This window comes from Pseudorca crassidens, chromosome 19 (assembly GCF_039906515.1).
Source record: "Pseudorca crassidens isolate mPseCra1 chromosome 19, mPseCra1.hap1, whole genome shotgun sequence".
NCBI classification, from domain to species: Eukaryota; Metazoa; Chordata; class Mammalia; order Artiodactyla; family Delphinidae; genus Pseudorca; species Pseudorca crassidens.
Window position 1 is genome coordinate 36,135,759 of NC_090314.1, and position 17,633 is coordinate 36,153,391.

Below are 17,633 nucleotides of genomic sequence, written 5' to 3' on the forward strand. Positions count from 1 at the left end.
GCAGAGCACAGGCTCTAAGCGCACAGGCTCTAGAGTACAGGCTCAGTAGTTGTGGCACACGGGCTTAGTTGCTCCGCGGCATGTGGGATCTTCCTGGACAGGGCTCAAACCCATGTCCCCTGCACTAGCAGGCGGATTCTCAACCACTGCGCCACCAGGGAAGCCCCAGACATTTTATTTTAATGCTCTAGTGACTCAGAATGAGTGAGAAAGGTTTAGGAGATACGGGTTTATTTTATTTTTAACTTACCCTGTCTTCTGCTTAGTAAGAGTGATTTTCAAAGTGTGGTCCTGGGTCGGGAGCATCACTATTATCTGGGAACTTAATAGAAATAGATATTTCCAGGCTCTATCGAGACCTACTGAATCAGAAGCTTTGGAGGTAGAGCCCAGCAATTTGTGTTTTATCAAACTCTTAGTCGCAGACTGACAGGGAGCCCCTGGGGAATTCTAGGGCCCTTTCTCTATCTATCTCTATCCCTTCTCTCCAATGCCATGCCTTGCCCTGCAGATTTTAGTGATTTTCGCTGTTTCAAGTTCTGATATTTTCCATTTCAGCTCGGCAGAAACACCATACTCTGCTTGTACTTCAGTGCTCTGTGCTACTGTCGGAAAATTATACCTAGGAAGAGAGCTGAGAATCATAGAGTTCACCTAATGGATCTTATGAGATTATTTTATCTCTGAGATTACAGTTTTAGGCTGCCTGGTGTCTACTCCCTAAAAGCAGTTGCTTTATCTGTTTTGTCCAGTTTTACAGTTACTTACAATGGGAGGGATATTCCTAAACCAGGTATTCTACCTTGGTCAGAAACAGGAGTTTTGCTTCATTATCACTAATTGTTTGCTAAACATACTTGAAAAATTATTTGTAGTAATAATTTGAAGCCTAAGGTGATGTTATCTTTATCGGGGAGGATTTTCTTTTACTTCCTACAGGAATTTGAAGTTGCTAGCAACCTGAGACCAAGACTTGAGGTTTTCTGGCCACTGAGCTGACTCCGTTGAGTATAATCCATATCCCTCCCAGGATACAACCTGTTAGGATCTCATACTAAAACAAGAATTCTTTCCCTAGGCAGTTATCTTCTTTATTGATAATATTTTACTAGACACTGTGAATTATATAGTAGTAACAGTAATAATATTTCTCTAATTAGCTTCTACTCTTCCCTGACCTCTGGACCTTGTCAAAAATTCTGAAAGTCCTCAGGAGGTATTTAATCCTTTCAGCCTACAGTACTTTGGTGGCTTCTACTGCCTTTCTCCAGCCACCAGTGCTACCACTGAGAGTGCTGATGACCATTCCCAGGGCTCCTATTCTAAAGTGGCTAATGCTGCCTCTGACTACTACTACTGATGAAACAGTAGACATCCACTCAAGAAAACTGTTGTGTTCACCATCAATAGTATTAGTGCTCATTCCACTGAAGCTGAGTTCTGCTGATTGTACTGCTGTCGGCAGTGGTACTGTCTTTTTTTGATGTCTTATCATTTTACCTTGGCCCTATATTACTGTACTAACGCTGCTTTGTTTAAGTGGAGAGAATCTCTTTCCCACACTTTCTACTACGCATTCTTCCCACATCTTAAATATAAATTTTTCCCCCTAAAACTAGCTCTTTCAACTTTTGCTTGTATCTTATTTCATTCTTGGACCTATGTATGAGTCCTTGAGAGCTGGAAAAGGAGCTTTATGGCTAATAACTAGGTTGTACTAAATATTACACTCACAAAGTAACAAATCCTGAAAGAATTCACATCAAACTCATAATAGTGATTGTGATTGAGAAGAGAAAGGAATGATATTGGGGGTAGTTATCAAAAGGGCTTTAGCTTTTCCTATAATAGCTGTCTTACTAAAAAACAAGCTTAAAGAAAATATGGGGAGAACACAAGTGTTTATTATGTTATTCTTTGAAAAATCCTTAAAATTAAATAAAGTGTTACTTGTGAAGGAAAAAAAAATTACATTTACCTTCTGTTTTCTCTACTGTCATTCCCAACAGCTGTGATTCTGGGTGTTGTTATTGCACCAATCTTGGATTTCTTAATGCTTTCTTTCCTCAGGATAAGTTCTTCCCAGGCAACATCTCAGTCTGTTGTTTAAAAAACAAGATACCGGTGACCTGCTCTGACATCCCTCAGTAATGGTCCTACTTGTCGTAGTTGTGCTTATTTGAATTCCAATGGCTCCAGTTGTATAAAATAGCAAAATAACAGAAGCTTCAATGAGGTCTGCATAGGGAGGAGAGGAGGGTGATTCTAAAGGAGTTTCCCTAGTGGTTCCTAAAAGGGACAAGTAGGGTGGACCCAAGAGTAGTCTGAGCTGCAGGATCAAGGGACAGACAGAAAAAGAGGAAAAGTCATTATTGGAAAGACTTGGAAGTGTATTTCTTGTTGCATATGTCTGGATCACTTCTTCCTGTCTAACAAACAATTCTAAAACTCAGTGGCTTAAAATACCAGTCATTTACTGTGGGTCAGCATCTATGAGGGTGGGGTGGGCAACAGATGATTTCAGCTGGGCTCAGTCACCCTGCTATGGTTTGACCAACATAGGTTGCACTCAACTGGATCAGCTGTGCTGATGGATCTCATCCTTTGTGGACCAACAGACCAGCCAAAGCATGTTATTGCAATGGCAGGGTACAAGAGAGCAGGCTTGACTGTGTAAGCACTTTTCAAATACCTGTTTATGTCACATCTACTAACATATTGCCCAAAGTATGTCATATGCCCAAGCCCAAAGTCAACAGCAGTGGCAGGGTTGGGAGAAGGGGGTATTTTCCACCACACATGGCAAAGGGCTTAGAATAAGGATTCCAAAAAGGAGTCCTGGCCTTTTTTTTTTAATAACTAAAGGATATTTATAAAGCATTCATTCAAAAGACTGATGTTTATAAGCTTTAAGAGTATAGATATGCAATTTTTATAATAATTAAGGACTTTTATCTTCTGGAAATGACCAGAATATAATAGTACCTGAAATATCTGAGTATATGAAATAACTCAGAGCACCATTATGGATTTCTCAAAATTTATAAATGATCAAACAAGTTATTGAAAATAATAGTACATTTCTATAAGATATAAAAGAAATACAAAGTTTGAAATTTTAATAAAGCTCACTTCATTTTTTGTTGTTGTTGCCTGTGTTTTTGGTGTTATATTTAGGAAAACATTGCCAAATCCATGGTCATGCAGATTTGCCCCTAATGTTTTTTGTCAAAGAGTTTCATAGTTTTTGCTCTTAAATTTAAGTATTTGATCCATTTTGAGTAAAGTTTTGTATATGTTGTAAAATGAGTCTAACTTCCTTATATCTAAAATGAGTCTCTTGTAGACATCATATAGTTGGATCATGTTTTTTTTTTTTTTAATTAATTAATTTATTTTTGGCTGCGTTGGGTCTTTGGTGCTGCTCGTGGGCTTTCTCTAGTTGAATCGAGCAGGGGCTACTCATCGTTGCGGTGCGCGGGCATCTCATTGTGATGGCTTCTCTTGCTGCGGAGCACGGGCTCTAGGTGTGTGGGCTTCAGTAGTTTTGGCGTGCAGGCTCAGTAGTTGTGGCTCGTGGGCTCTAGAGCGCAGGCTCAGTAGGTGTGGCACATGGGCTTAGTTGCTCCACGGCATGTGGGATCTTCCCAGACCAGGGCTCGAACCCACGTCCCCTGCATTGGCAGGCAGATCCGTAACCACCGCGCCACCAGGGAAGTCCTGGATCATGTTTTTTAATTTATTCTGCCAATATCTGCCTTTCTGTTGGAGAGTTTAATCCATTTACGTTTAAAGTAATTACTGATAAGGAAGGGCTTGTTTTACCATTTAACTATTTGTTTTCTGCATGTCTTATGTGCTTTTTGTTCCTCAGTTCACTCATTATTGCCTTTTTTGTGTTTAGCTGTTTTTTGCTATGTACTATGTTGATTCCCTTCTTTCCTTTTGTGTATATTTTTCAGTTATTTTCTTAGTGTTACCTTGGAGTTAATCTCTGTCTCTCCCTTTTTATATTGTTATTGTCATAGATTACATCTTTATATATACATTGTGTGCCATTAACATAATTTACAGTTATTGTTTTATGCATTTGCCTTTTAAATCACATGAAAAAAACCAGTTACAAACGAAAAGTATGATAATATTGGCTTTTATATTTACCTACATAGTTATTTTTACCAGTGTTTTTTATTACTTCCTAAAGCACATACTTACACTGCCTTCATTATATTATATTTTAGTGTTTATAAATATGTTTTATAATCTGTTAGATTACCTCAAAGATTAGGACAATTTCTTAAATATCTTTGTCTCTACAATTAAATATTGCCTTGGAATATAGTGAGTGTTCAATAAGTTGATTTAATTAATGATTAATATGTTTATTATTTAATATATTTATATTTAAAGTCTTAAATATATGTATACTTATATATTTAAATATAATTAAGTATTAAATATATACTAAATATTAAAGTAAAATTAATTAAAATAAAACAAAGTTCAGTATATTTAATATAAGTTATCAAAATAGTAATTTGGTTTTGTTGTTTGTTTTACTTGGCATTGTTATTAAAAAACAACAACCCTCCATTCCTGGACTCTTTAATTAAGGCATCATAATGATAGTAATCATTATTTGATGATAATGACTAGGACAGTAGTAAACATTAATATTACTTATAATAAGGCAGTACAGTATGTTGTTACAATCATAAATCATTAAAGGAGTTATGAAGGGAATACTCAATTCCAATAGCATTTTACACCCTAATACATAGTAGAACATAATAATGGAGAGAGTATATTAATCATACTGGCTACCACTCTTTATATTAGTGTTCTCTTGTTGTGTTACAAATTACCACAAACATAGTGGTTTAAAACAGCACACATTTCTTATGTCACAGTTTCCATGGGTCAGGAGCCTGGGTGTGGCTTAGCTGGGTCCTTTGCTCACGTTTCCGCAAAACTGCAGTCAATGTTGTTGGCTGGGCTGCTTTTTCATCTGGCTCTTGGGGTCTTCTTCCGAGTTCATTTAGGATGTTGGCAGAGTTCAGTTCCTTATAGTTGTAGGACTGATCTAGCCAGGGGCTGCTCTCATCTCCTGCAGGCTACTCAGAATTCCTCGTTATGTGGCCTTCTCACAGGCCCTCTCACAGCATGGCAGGTTATTTATGCAAGGCCAACAAGATGCTGTCTAGCTCCAGTCTCCTAAGATGGAGCCATACAACAACATAATAACAGGAGTAACTTCCTCACACCTTTGCGTTATAACATGATCTAATCAAGGGAGTGTCTACCCCATCCCCTTGCCACATTCTGTTGGCTAGAAGCAAGTCACAGGTTCTGCTCACTCTCAAGGTGAGAGGATTATACAAGACATGACTCTCTGGGAGTCACCTCAGGGTGTGTCTGCCATATTCTGGTTTTCTATAAAATGAATTGATGAACTAAATGATTTCCATAAATGGTTCTTCCAAACCTAAAACAATACTTCAAATTACTGGACCATAAATTAGGACTTCACAGTTTTCTTTTACATTAGTACTCAGCCTATCATGCAGAATAAGTGGAAATTATTTGTAAATGAGAACCTGAAATATTCTATCTTATGAAAACAAAACAATCTATTTCTGTCTTGTTTTCTCTATTGTTTTATTTGAATTCATATTTTAAAGAGTTAAGGTCAGTGTCCGAGTTAGAAAAGTGATTTGAGTGGGACAAAGAGGGCAATGACCTTAATTTTATGATACTAAAATTTTTTTCTTAAATTTGAGACAGATTATGGAAGTCAAAATTAAAATACAGTTTAAAATACTAACTTAAGACTCTTGTAGTCTCAACTGCAGAGTTAGGCTTTTAGAGAAGCAGGAAAATGTATGTTAGAGCCAAAAATATGACTTCTTTGGCTGTGACCAGGATTTCCTCTTCCCACCTTGGGGACTAGAAAGTAGAGGTAGGAAAATTTCATTTTGGAGCCAAGTGTGACTTGTTTAGTTCAAGTCATAATTTATTGCACATACCTCAGGGACCTGAAAATAAAGAAACCCACTGTGAAATGTTGATAACGGGCCACTCTGAAGGACAGGCATTAAGCTAACTTTCCTGGTGAGGATTTTTTTCACTTCCACCTTTCCCAGATGCTTCTTATCATTCTATAAGGACATACTTAATCATGTAATAGCTAAAAAGGAAACTTTCTGTGCACTAAAGCAAAGTATTTGAGGGACAGGAGAGTGAACCAAGGCCTTTATATGATTAGATGTTGGTGGAAAAATATAACTAAAAGGAAAGTTGTTTTCTTTTAATGCAATTAAGTCACAGTATAACAACACTGCCCTTTTAGTGGATATCTAAAACAAATCCTTTGGCCAATTAGTATGATATAAAAACTTAGACAGACTTCAACTTTATAATTCAGGCATCCACATTTCAAGTTGGTGGCATGGGCATAATTTGTGAGACGTTGTAAGGTACGATATTTAGAGTTTAAAATTCCATTTTATTTGTATTCTTTAGCACAATTTAGTAGTATATAAAAATATTCTCCCTTCATGGGTATTGTGCCTTTTCCTCTGAAAAAAATGCATAAAACCATGGCATGTGCCTAAAAATTTTTATGCTTTAAAAATGTTCCAGTTGGTATCTTAGATTTCTACAACAAGTTTAGTAAAATTTGATGGTAATGTTCTATATCAGAAGAGCTCTTACAATTATTAAAATAACTAAGATATAAATTTTATGTTTGTGTATTATTTTGCTTTAGTAATATAGTATGTTGAATCACCAAAATAGATTTCATTTGGAAACTATTTAAAATTCCGATAGTGATCTGATTAGTTATCTCAGTATTGGCATATGATAATCATTATGAATTCCTTTTTTCATTTGGGGAACTTGTTTTAGCTCTGAAGATACTGGACTATTTAAGTATATTATTTTTTAATCAGTTTTGAAAAATTGCATTAATGATTGAAAGATACTGGCATCTATTTTAATTTTGTTAGTTATTGACTTTATATCAAACACACATAAATTTATAAGCTACCATGCATTCTTGGCATTTTATAAACCTCAGAAAAGGGCTGTTACCCTTTGCTTGCCCCAGAGGATAACAGCATTAATAAAATTGAGTGCACATTAAACCAGTGCTTTCAAGTGTCAAAATATTATTAGATGATGGCAGTATTAGAATTCTTGAATCTGACATTTCTTTTTAAGTAGACTGTTGTTGTTCCTTCATTATTCTTGTTGCTTTGACAGCAATATGAATATTCCTGAGGAGATGAATGGAGGCGGGAATGCAAGGGATTATAGTATATCAAGACAAACTTGATTTCAGAAACAAAAACCTTTACTAATAATTTTGAGTATATTCGTATTTTCCTTTTGAATCACTTTTATCATTGTGTTAATGATCTTGAGTGTTTTAGCATTCATTTATTCATTCAGTAACAAACTTTCACTAAGAGCCTGATTTGTACTAAATACAGTTAAGTGCGGAAATAAACAAGATGCTACTTCTAATGATGTCTATAATTTAGTAAAGTACTTGAACGTGTAACAGGATGTTTTGGTTGGACAGGGTCTGGGTGTTCCAGTGCTTAGGGAAAGTGAAGTTGAGCAGCACCTTTCACCTCCCATCCAGATATCCATTTACTTTGAGTGATTTGCCTAAAATAGATGGAAATTCAAATCTCAGAGAAATGAGATTTGAATCTTGTCTATGTTGAGATTCAAACATACAAACATTTGATCAAGTGGAATGGCCTCATCAAAGGCCAGATTATAAAACTATTCAAGTTATTAAGACTATTCAGAAAAGTGAAACAACCACTTTTTGAATATCTGGCTAGAGTACCAAGTACTTTATAGACTGGTGACATGGTGATACATTCACAGATTATAGCCCCTTGTCTCATGGAGCTTACACTCTTGTGAGGAATGTTGAAATTAAAGTAATAAAGAAGCAATTAATTGCAGTTGTGATGAAGACTGTAAGAAAAAAGTCACAGGAACTATGAGAATGTATAACAGGATCCTAACCTAGTCTTTAGGGGTAAACAAAGACTTCCTGAGGAAGTGATATTTCAGCTGACACAGGAAAGAAGGCTCAGAGTTATGTAGGTGAGCAGAATGGGTAAGAGTATTCTCAGCAGATAGAACAGCATATGCTAAGGCCCTGAGGTGTGAAAGAGGATAGCTATTCCCAGGAATTGAAAGAAGCTGAGGAAGAGAGTGAGTTGGGGAGAATGGCATGTGAATAGAGGCTGGGAGACTTATTAAGAAGCCAAATCATTTAGGGCCCTGTGTGCCATTTTAAGGATTTGAGACTTTATTCTAAGCTATGGGAAACCAGATCCAGTAATAGAGCCTGAGGTCAGAATGTAGTGGGGTTCCGGTTATAGTGTAGCATCTGATACAGAAACCCACCTGGATCTAGCCCTGATAATAATATGTGGATACCCAAGGGAAATGGCTGTGTATATAAACTTAAAGGGCTGTAATACTAAACTCTAACATTTAGGAGTCCAGCAACTGGCTTTTGGAATTGTTAGAAACATTTAGGCCAAATCACAGATATGGAAGAAAAACCTCGTCACCTCTGAATGTCTGGAATAAGTTTATCCTCATTATTTAAACCTTTTTTTCCTCCTCAGAAAACTTTTTTTTCTAGTTTGTTTTTTTTTTTAAGATTGTTTGGCCAGAAGTATTATTAAAGCAGGTTCTAAGTATATCTTGAAATTCAAAAATTAAAATCTAGTTTAAATCTAAGTATTCCATCTACACTGACAACTTATAATTTGCCTTGGACAGAGAAAAATGAGATAACCAAACTCTTTGTTCCCATCCGTCCTGCAAAACAAACAAACAAATATAAAGTTACAAAATAAATGGATGAATTGCTGAGGTATTTTTAAATTAAAAATTTTTTCCCCATATTTATTAAAGGAATCTTTTGGGTTTGGGGGAGGAAACATTTAAAATCACAAAATTTTCATCAAGTCTGATTGATAGCCTTTTCTTTCCAATACTCATATCATTGTATTTCCTTAGGAAAAAAGCCATACCTGAATATAGCTACAAGTTAAACCTTTGGATAATTAATAAAGCAAATAAAACTTTTGTTTGTTTTTTGAAAAATTCTGAAGTTATTTTCCTGTGTTTATCTCTTTTTTTGGTGAGAACAAGAAATTTTTAACCTTTATATTTTACTTTTGCTCTCATAGTAGGTTGAAGGTTTTAAAAGTGAGTTTATCATGCTGGGGACTTGTAAGGTTGATTGACACTTAACTTATTCTGTTGGCACAGAGCATAATCAGTAGCACTACCTCAAGGGAAACAGTGGAATTGTTTCTTAACCTCTCTGAAAATAATTTTAATTTTTTTTCTTCAGAGCAGAATTTTAGTTGTAGTAGATTTTAATCAATTTACTTAGATTCTCTTAAAGCCTACAGGGTGCAGATATATAGATGGGCTTCAGGTGAGTGTGTCACTTGTTTTTTTCCAATTATAAAGTCTTAAGGTCAAAGATAATATAAACTGTAGTAGACATCAGTGTTTACAGCATCAGTCTTTACTGTTTTTCACTGAGATTAAGGTTTGATACCTTGGGAATGAGTTCAATTTATGCTTTCTACCTTTGGGACAGATAATCCCGGTGTGCCCAGGAATATAGTAAGCTATGTAATAAGTCATAGTGTAATTTCCTATCACATCAAAATGACCAGATTTGTTCTTTAAAATTACTTAATAGCAGGGTTTCTCTAGCTTGGCAGTAGTGACATTTTGGGCAGGATAATTTTTTGTTGTGAGTGATGTCCTGTGCATTGTAGGATGTTTAGCTGCATCTCTGGACTTACCTGTAGATGCCAGTAGCAAATGTTTCTCCCTCACCAGTTGTGACAACCAAAAATGTCTTCAGATAGTGCCAGTATCTTCTGGTAGGCAAAATCACTCTCAGTTGAACACCATTGTTTTTTATAGTGAAACATACAAGTGTATGTCATGAATTAAAATGAACAATCTACATTTATTTTTTTGTTATTTTTTATCAAGTTGAAAAAAATCCAATAAAACTTTTACTAAGAGCCTGATTTATACTAAAAACATTAGATGGTTTCTTATATTAACAATCTCTTGGCTTCTACCCGTTTCCCAGCCCCTGCTTCTGAGAAGCAGTGACTTTCACTTCTTTTATCTATTTCATCTGGCATTTACATCCATATAATCAATTTTAGACATTAACTATTTACTTGCTACGTGAGATAGGATTTTAGCTCACTTACTCCGCCTTTCCCTTCTTACATCCTCCCAATATCGTTAAATCACAATTTTTTATTAAATCCATAGTCAATATTCACATTATCATGACTATGAAAATATTGTTCACTGTAGTCAAATGATTTCCTTTAACTATTTTATTTTTTCTTTTAAAAATATCTTTAGGGACTTCTCTAGTGGCACAGTGGTTAAGATTCTGCGCTCTCAATGCAGGGGGCCCGGGTTCGATCCCTGGTCAGGGAACTAGATCCCACATGCATGCCACAACTAAGAGTTTGCATTGCCACAACTAAGGAGCCAGTGAGCCACAACTAAGACCCAGCACAACCAAATAAATAAATAAATATTTTAAATATATATATCTTTAAAGAAATCTTTAATAAATCTGCAACACCTCTCAATACAGTTTTCCTATGAGACCTGTCAGATAATAGGTCAGTTCTTTTTCTCCCCCTGAAGACATCCCTTTTGGATCCTTCTGATCTCCTGCTTCAATCAAGACTTAAGTTGCTCTTTAAGCTCACTTAACTGCCAATATCCTGAGATTTCCCTTTGCTGTCATCCTAGGAATTTGATTTGCTTGTCTTCTGTGTTAGGTCCCAAGTTTCCTGAATCTCAGACCTTGTTCCTGTTTCTTGTTTCTTATTTCATCTTTGTGGTACATATCCTCCAGCAGTTTCCCTATGCATCAATTTCCTCAGCCTTTCTGGACTCCTGCTGGCCTAACTGGCTTATTTCCCATCAGTAGCTCTGTGGGTAATTCGGTTTGAACTTTCGCCTCTCTGCTTAGTCATTTAGTCTGCTTTTCACAGTCATCTATTTGGGTTTAAAGTTACAGATGTCTTAGTTTCATTGAAGATAGAGACTATTTCTCTTTCTTATTTATCTTTTAATTTGGGGTCGGTTTTTAAGAGGCAAGGAAAGAAGAAAAAATTTTTTGCCTTCCTGAAACCAGAAGTCTTCATTACTTTCTAAGATAAAGTAGGAGACTTTGAAGTGCTATGATCCCACATGCTTTATTCCCACACTCACACCTTCACTTTTGAGAAGCTCTGAATCAAACATTCCTAACAATAATATTGCAAAGGTAGAAAGTAACAAATGTTTTTTAGAAATCAAATATTTACTTACGTTTTAAAGATGTTTCGATATAATAATATAAAAATCTAGATGGCAAAAGTATCAGAATTCATTTGTTGGGCCGTGGAGGTAATAAACAGAGTTTTAAGTATGTTTAAGTATGTTTTCAGTGTTTTCTAGTACTCACGTAATCTTTTATGTGCACATTTTCTCTTGCTCAAGTTCATTTTTAAAGGTATTTAATCATGTGAACTCTGAGTCTGAGCCTCCTCTCACTGGGATTAGCTTCTACTTTCTATGCCTGCCATTGCCACTAAACTTTTGTGGAGTCCTCCCAGAGCCTCAGTGCTTAGTTTTACATCTTTTCGCATCCACAAGCCTCTTCCATGAGAGACCTCCTTATCTTCCAGTGTTGTATAGGAGCAGGTGCAGATCTCTATCACTTGCTGAATGCAGCACTACTCACTTCCCTTAACAAAACCTCTAAATATTGTCGCATTCCTTCAAGAGCCTATGGTTCCATATACAGTCTCACATTGCTTTCTTATGTAAGACAATATTTCATTTTGTTAGTTATTATTGCTAGAAGGGTTTTATTCATAGTATTTGGCTCTTGTATGAGACTTTAACAAGGGAAGCTCTAGATTGTAAGATATATGTAAGGAATAATATTTAGACTAATAGAGGACAATCAGGTACTCATTCTGTAGATTACACCACTAACATATTTTATATAGTTCTCTTCAAATACAGCTCATAGGTTGCAAAGTGGTCAAAAAATATTTTGCAGGATATTAAAGAGTGCTAATGTTAGTTATAATTCCTCAGAAAATTTAATATCAATTGCAGAAGTCATTTAGAAAAAGTTATGTTTCAAAACTAAATACTGTTCTCTATGAGTCTTGCCAATGTACATATTTTCATTGATATATGATGAAAAAGTAGCCACTCCATAAGCTGAAGAAACTTTTAAGTCACATAAAATAATGTGTCCTTATGTTGAGTAGTATAGGTTAAGCGCCTTCAGAGAGAGTTGATCTAAGTGTCAGAACTCTAAGGTAGATGACCTACGTTGTCTGTCAGTCTTATGACTTTTTTCATTTACATGCGACAATATATTACAACAGCATGCCACCCAAACCTATATTGGTTTTTAGAAATACAGGATAAGTAATGACTCTCCAGCTTGCTTACCTCTAATATATGATGCTTTACAGTTTTGTGTCCATTGTCATTTCTTTCTTGAACCAGCTGTATGAGGTAATGCGGGCAGGAATTATTTTCTTCCATTTACAGAGGAGGAAACTGAGAAAGGAAGCTAAATGGGGTACTGTGACTTACCCAAGGTCAAACAACTAATAAATGTCAAAGCTTTGACTCTAAGCCGTGTGCTTTTTCCATATCTCCTTTCCTCAAAAAAAAAAAAAAATATATATATATATATACATATATATAGTATTTTCTAGAGATGATAATTTAAGCATTTTCAGGTGTATCTGGATAATATTTTATTATGGGTAGCATAACTAAATTGCAACAAAGCCTATTTTTCTTTAAAAAAATTTTAACCTTATCCCTTTACAGAATAAGCATATATTGTTGTTTCTTGCATGTCTTAAAGTATTAACTGTCTTTTTTTCTTTTAATAGAAAAATATTAATTTCTACCTTTTTCCTGGGCTCTTATCTTGACAAATTATTTTCATAATTTAAAAGAAACACTAAGATCTACTGCTTCGTACTGACAGATGTTTTTGCATTATTATTATCTAAAGCCTTTATTCAGAATTGCTTGAATGTTACTGTGTTACCAATAAACTGTTCTGGGCTAGCAGCTAAATTATTTTAACCACTTGAGGTTGAATATGTTGAGAGCAAGAGATGCTTGATTTGAGGGGAATATATTTTGTTCTTTTTTTTATATTTGAAATTTTTAGGCTGTTTATTTCAACACTGACAATTTATGACACAAAGTATAACAGGTTTCTCTGCAAAAAGTGTCTTATTCAAAGCAACCTTCAAGCATATGTGAGATAAGCTGTATTATTCTTACTATGTCTGTTACTATGTCTTGATTCTTATTTCTTGGTAGATTACTGTGGTCACCTCCTAGTGTAGTGTAACAAGGAGAGTAAATAACAATTGAAAACCATTTCGAGTGTGTGTGTGTGTGTGTTTGTGTGTGTTTATTTAAGTCTAAAAGGGAGCCTGGCTTCTTAGCTCTTGGCAGAAACCCATTTTTCCCCATTTAAAACAATATATATACTATATTTGGTTAACTTGGTGTTTCAGAAATTTTGAAAATATGCCAGATGAAATAAAACCAGCTATATTCCTTTTATCTAGCTAACTTATTTCATATACAAGCTCTTATGCTGAATTTAGAACTCTAACCATTGGAATTTATATTGTGATACCCTGATAAAAGTGTTTACACTGTGAAGATATGGAGCAATAAATGTCTAATGCACAGTCTCTGTCTTCCAGATTTGGTTTGCTATAAATGTTTACATTTTAGGTTCTGTACCTTGGCTAAATATAAAACTGTTCTTCTTGAATGTTTGCTAGACAAATGTGTTTATTTTTCTGAGGCAAAGTTTTCTTAATATTTTTAATTAGTAAGTTTAGCTGATCATTTGTTCTTAGTCTTATTACCAGGCTTGAACTTTTGTCATAAAACTTACATACAAGAAAATAGGGGCTACCCTGGTGGCACAGTGGTTGAGAGTCCACCTGCTGATGCAGGGGACGTGGGTTCTTGCCCCGGTCCAGGAGGATCCCACATGCCGTGGAGCGGCTGGGCCCATGAGCCATGGCCGCTGAGCCTGTGTGTCCGGAGCCTGTGCTCCGCAACGGGAGAGACCACAACAGTGACAGGCCTGCGTACCGCAAAAAAAATAAATAATAATAAATAAATAAAGCTTACATACAAGAAAATAAAAGTATATTCTGCCTGTATTGATTGCTTTTAGGAGAGCATTTATTACTGAAATCATAATACATATGTATACGAATTGGGACAAATTCCACCGTCTTTCATATGAGGCAGTAGTAAAGAGATGCATTTATAGTTCCAGCTCATATTTATCACACCATTTATTTCTTCAGAAGCTACTTATAAAACTTGTAAAAGGCTACTCTTGTACAGAGCTATTTAAAGCCAGCACTGTTGGGTTTGACTAAGTGGAAAAAATAATATTCAAAATTGTGACTTAAATTTTTTGTTGACATATACAGTATGATCCTTTTGGTTATTTTATATATACTACTGCTATCAGTAGTATACTACTTATACTGTCTCCAATAAAACTGAGTCATTGGAGGACTTAAGGAACTTACTATTTGATCTCAAGCATTTTGTAATGTTAAAATCAGAATCCAAACCCACATAACTTCTGCTTGAATGCTATATGGGTATTTTAACATAATTCCCTAAGTCCCACTTCAGTCTTGATTATCTATCTTTGCTATTCAGGATCTCATCTCTACTTATATCAGGTTAGCCTGTGATGCAGAGATATTTTCAGCTGTCTAGAAACTACCATATTAAGGGTGTTTTTCATTTTGTATGAATGTTGAACTCCAGTTATGAAAAAATGTTCTGTGAATCAGTGTAGCATCTGAACCAGTGGGTTACAAACACAAGCTGCTACAGGAGTTAAATAGATTATTTAAATGAGTGAGCTAGTTGAGAGTTGGCATGGGCCTTCAGTTTGCAACCTCTGATAAAATAGTATGCCTTCTCTCTGCTGTTCACATACTCCTCCAAAATTACACATACACTAATTTATTGGGGATGGGGAGCAAGTGGTTTAAACTCCTTCCAGAGTATACAATTAAATGTAGCTTTCTAATTTGGGAAAGCCTTGTAAAATGTATTTGAAAAGTAATATTAACTGGTTTAAAAGATCATCTTTCCAAACCACACTTGAGCTCACTTTATGGTGTTTACTTTCTGTCAAAACTTAGAAAAAACATTCACAGTTAACTTCCATAACATAAAATGTCTGTCTCATTAGGCATTAAAGAAGCATTGGTCAACAGGTATAATGCTATTAGACTGTATAGCTAATGTGAATGTGGACATGACCTCCCAAATAGCTCAAAGACTAATCTCTTTGACAGTTACAAGATGGCAGAGCTTGCCATGGGCCTTTTGCTGCTGCACATTGAAACTATTTGTTTGGAAAGCATGCCTGAGGGATGAGAGTCTGTTTATAAGGATGAGCAGGTAAAAGTAAAATGTTGTCTTTTGACATTTCAACTAATCCCTTCTAGCCTTTGGTTTACTTAACATTTAGGCTATTTGCTGGCAGGAGAAACTGGCTTTTTCACATATGCTTTATGTCATTTTAAATTGGGCATTGATTTTCGTACCTGATAATTCCTAAGTGTACAATGAAATAGATTCTGATGTCGTTAAAAAGAGGTGTACTGTCTTTCTACCTTTTCCAAACCCTTAGTTTTGCTTTCCCTAATTAAATGTGTTCACCCAAAGACAATTTTTTAATTTATTTTTTAAAATCTGCTTCTTTATATAATAAAAAATATTTCAAAGTTAGCCTTTATATATATTTACTTTCAAAAGTTTTTTCTTTACTTTTTACCTAAAATAATTTCCCTAGGTAAAATATTGGCAGTAATTTAAAGGCCATTTGGATTGTAAAAAATTATTTGAAAATTTTCAAGAAGTTGAAATAATGTAGTCATACATAAAAGTTAATTCATTTTAATGAAAAATAAAAGACCAAGGAGAGAGAATTTTGTTTATTTAATCTAATATTTGCTATATTACCTCTAAATATTTCAATTGTAACTAATATTTCCTAAAGCAACTGTTGTCATAGGCAGAGTGATCATTATAAAGTATTTGTTTCAACATGGTATAGTAAATTTTGAAAATCCTTAAGCTATTATGTCTGGCAAAGGATAAATGCAAATTTGGGGGAGGGGAAATAATGTTAATATAGATAAATTCTTAGTTACATTTTGAGAGATGGTAGGAAATGTATAGTTGGATAGAATTTTTAAGTATTCTTATCTCTAAATGTTATAATATACTTTATTGCTGAATTGTCAAATTATTTTTTTAATATTACCTAATATTTCCTATGGTGCCATATTATTCACTATACTACTTTAAAAAGCATATTCTATGATGCTTACAGGAAAGTTTGCTTTATATTCAAGTTATAAAGTTTTAATTTAGAAATTTTACAGGTTCTTTTGAGGGGATATAAAATAAAATGTCTTATATACCAATTTGAAAGCTACTTGTCAGAAGTGTACATATATATATATATATATATATATATATGTCAGAAGGTTAATAGTATACAGTGTTTTGAAGAGATTTTGTTTTCTCTTAAGTAGTTTTACAACTTCTTAAAACTGTAAATTGTTAATTTATCTTGAAAGTCTGAAATTTTTTCAAGAAAATAACTTTATACCTTTGATTAGGCTTATATTACAAAAATATACTATTTGATAAATACTTGCCCAGAAATACCACATAGGGGATCTTTAAAAGCTGACTGACTGAAAAGAACAATTCCTACTGTTTCACATTGGATTAACTAGTTGCTAGGAATTATAGTCAGTTTGTGAACTTACAATGCTAGCAGTTTGTTATGTGAATAAATTGTTGTTATTAAATTTGAGAACCATCTTTTATTTTAATTAGATTTTAATACTCATTCCATTTTTAAATAGGAGAAAGCCACAATAGAATTGAGTTACCTAAGATCTCACTCAGAGAAGCTGTAGGGTGTCCTGACTCTTGGGTTTTTACTCTTAAGAGAGCAAGCTCTGGAGAGAGACAGACTAGATTCAAATCCCAGATTTACTACTTACATACTGGGTCACCTTCCACATGTTACTTAATTTTTTAAAACTTATTTTTCTAATCTGTAAAATGAGGTAACAGTACCAACTTTTTAAGATTGTTATGAGGATTAAATGAGATAATAATACCTATTAAGCACTGCACTGTGCATGGAATGTTATAGTAGCTTGACAGATATTGTTATCATTTATTATTAAGATCTTTGGTTCCCTACTTTTCCAATTTTGACTTTCTGATTAGCTAACTCATTATCAATTTCTATTCTTGGTTTAGAAATTTTTTTAAAATTTTTTATTTATTTATGGCTGTGTTGAGTCTTCGTTTCTGTGTGTGGGCTTTCTCTAGTTGTGGCAAGCGTGTGCCACTCTTCATCACAGTGCGCCAGTGCGCGGGCCTCTTACTATCGCGGCCTCTATTGTTGT

At 34.6% G+C, this 17,633-nt stretch overlaps 1 protein-coding gene across 8 annotated transcripts in view; it reads left to right on the plus strand.

The window, feature by feature from the left end:
* The window catches only part of BRIP1 (BRCA1 interacting helicase 1), a 202,323-nt gene that overhangs the window by 148,028 nt on the left and 36,662 nt on the right, over positions 1–17,633 (plus strand). The gene's annotated exons all lie outside the window — the stretch shown is intronic.